The sequence below is a fragment of the Girardinichthys multiradiatus genome, chromosome X (genome assembly GCF_021462225.1).
Source record: "Girardinichthys multiradiatus isolate DD_20200921_A chromosome X, DD_fGirMul_XY1, whole genome shotgun sequence".
In the NCBI taxonomy this organism is placed as follows: domain Eukaryota; kingdom Metazoa; phylum Chordata; class Actinopteri; order Cyprinodontiformes; family Goodeidae; genus Girardinichthys; species Girardinichthys multiradiatus.
In genome coordinates, this window is record NC_061817.1 from 32517414 (window position 1) to 32520694 (window position 3281).

The window sequence follows — 3281 nt, forward strand, 5'->3', positions numbered from 1 at the left end:
ATGTGTAGCTAAAGTTGGACAGCACATATCACCATAGAAACAAATAGACCCAAGTGAAATCATAGTTAGTGCTTGGTGTTGCCCAATATAAGTCCAGAAGCAGAGAAAAAGACAGAAAATTAAGAAGGTGCAGGGGGTAAGAGGGAGTAAGAGATATAAGGTTATGATAAGAAATATTTATGTGTGTGTGTGTGTGTGTGTGTGTGTGTGTGAGAGAGTGTGTAGATGTGTGCATGTTTGTGTATGACATAAAGAAAAAAGAATGACAGAGAGGTGTGGCAACAGACAAAATGAAAGGAGACAAATAGGGGCAGATACCCAAAAGCCCAGCCTTGGCCCTGCCCACATCAAACAATGTAAACATCATGCTAAGCTGTGCTTTACATTAGATTGTAACCGACCGTTTTATAACTTCTTATCTAGCCAGTGTTAAATGTTTTAGGCTAACATGCTGTTGCTCATAATAAAGCCATAGAGTGATCTCCCAGTCCCTGAACAACTGACCATTACCATAAAGTTTTTCTACAGCCACTGTAGCTCTATTGCCTTCGGCGATACATTTCTTCCTGATTTTGAATGAAACTCGCCTCCGATCGTGGATCTTCTTTGGATACTGGCCATTAACGCTGAGGTTCGTTTCCCATAGCTCTCTGCCCTCACTTCTGACATGCTCTTTGCTCGAACTCTGCCCGTTTTGGGATGCCAGAGAAGACAAGGTTGTCCCGCATAACCCGAGCTTGTTTAACCAGGATGGTCTCCTTCATTTTTTTTAATTCTTTCCAGACAGCTGCGTCATTCCATTGGCATGTGTTTTCACGCTATCCCTCAGTGTTTGGTTCTCAGCTGTGAGTGAAGCTAGTTTTTCCTGGCAGAACTGAAGAGACTCCCTTAGAACTTGGAATTCCCTGTGGATAACTTCCACCAGTGCCAGACGAGCATCTGGGCTGGTTAGCTTCTTGTTGATAGAGTCCAGGACATCAGCATAGCTTTTGCCAGGAGAGATAGTGGAGGTGTTGCCCAAGCACCTGAACAGGTGCATTTTGATGTTCATGGTTCATGGGTGCAGATTTTTGTGGCTTGCCCATTACAAGGTTGTCAAAGCATTCGTCCACATAGCTCTCCAGGTTGCCCAAGGTTTCCTCGTCCAGTTTGTTTTATTGGGAAAATTTGAGACAGTGGTTAGTATTTTAAGCGTTTCTATGTTTGGCTTGAATTCATTGGCTTGTTTTACCTGAGTTTGTCATGTTTGTTTGTTTACCAGTATACCGCCATATTACTTACGCACAGTTCCCATATTACTTGCTCGTCACCTCCCTCAGCTGCTCATCCCCAACATTTCAAATTAAGGGTTGGATTTTCCAAATGCTTTTTTGTGACATTATTCCACTTCAATTAAACCCGGGTAACCCAATAAGCGTGGATGGCAGTTTAATATGACAGATATGCAGTCCACGTTGCTTCGGAAAGCTTGAAGTAATCCCATTCCAGTACTGTTGTGTCAAAAAGCCTACTCAGTGGTCATTTGACAGTAATGAAAAATGTAATCATCAGGGAATAAATAAATATAGTATAAGGCTGTATACATACCACTTCCATCTATTAAACTTCATACTCCATCTCCACTCATCATTAGGAGATGTAATAAAAACTATACCTGACGTCAAACAGTATGTCAGCCGTCTACTTTATTTTGGTTTTCATCCTAACCATCTTAATGTTTTGATGAGGTGCTCTTCCTCGTAATGAATCTATTTCTATTTATTTGTGTTATTCGGTAAAATCACACACAGCATGAGAAAAGGGAAAAACCATGTGAGCGACCAAACACACTAGCCTCTGTTTGCAGCCAGATCACAGGATGATTGTAGGAAGCAGTTTAGACTTTGTGTATAGTGAGTGGGTGCTTGAATCTGGATAGATAATAGTAGTGGGATTGCTTGTTGCTCTGTGTTTGAGTGGACTGGCAAAGCATAGGAAATCAGTTATTTTTCTTGTTTTTGTGATGCTTTAGCAAAATGAAAGCTGAGGTGCTAATGATACTTGAGAAATGCTGACCCCATGATGTGCAGCTGTGAGGTTCTGTCGCATCTACACAGCATTATTTTTTACCCTGTTTCTAACAGCTATGATCACACTTTGTTGAAAAAGGACTATGAGCAAGGACTGTGTGCCCTATTGTTGGGATAATTATATATATTTGGTCAGCTGTCCAATAGTTCTGGATTTTGCTAGGGCATTCCAAGACCTTTTGAAGGTGAAGCCACTCTTTTTGTTGAATTTAATGTAAGCCTAATCTTACTGGGAGGCTGATGGTCTTCAGCTTCAGCTTTCTACGTGAAACGTGAAGGTTTCAATATTTCATGATACCTTCCAAGGTTGTGTAGTAAGATCATTTTCATCCATTTTTCACTTCTGTAAAGTCTGGTTTAAAATAAATCCCAATAAGCTAATGTCAAAAACATTTTTCAAACACAGCTTAACTTTATTTCAGGTTATTGAGATTCATTTAAATTGATGTCAAATGTGTAACTAATAGGACAAAAAGTTAAAATTAGATTAAAAGGTGCATATTGTTTAATGAGGTGTACACTTTTAAAACTACGTTTTTTTTTAGCTTATTATAAAAAAGTTTTCCATTAAAAAGATTTCTTTGGGTTTTTCTTTAATTGTGCTTTATATAGGTTACATTATAAGCTTATTTGCCTTATAACAACCTGCCTTTATTAGAAAAAAATATATATATATGGGCTTTATATATATATATATATATATTGTATGTGTACATATTGTTTCTTTCGCTTTCATTTTATATCTGCTCAAGTTTATAAATTTATACTTAATGTCTGTACACTCTTAAGCATGTGAAACAGAAGTCAAATTTTGACAAGTGAAAAACGTTTTTAAATAATTTATCATGATCTTATTTTTGGCAACAGAAAAACCTGAAATTATCATAAATATTATATATACTTTTGAGATCAAGTGTACACACTTCATGTCTAACTTTTCAGTTACAATGTATTTCATTATTCCCCTCTTGTATTTTTATGTGATCAAATGGGAGTACTTTAATTCTTACTGCAAGTAACTTATTTTCTTGACTTATTTTTGCTTACGTTTGTATGACTGTTTCAGTTCATAGATACCTGATAGTGGGTCTAAAGACATTGTACCAACACTCACTTAACACCTTTGGAAATTGTTTGGCTGAAAGTCACGTTTTCAGGCTAATGATGGGCTTTGTCCTAGTTAGTACAAGAATCAAAACACAAGGCAGAGAA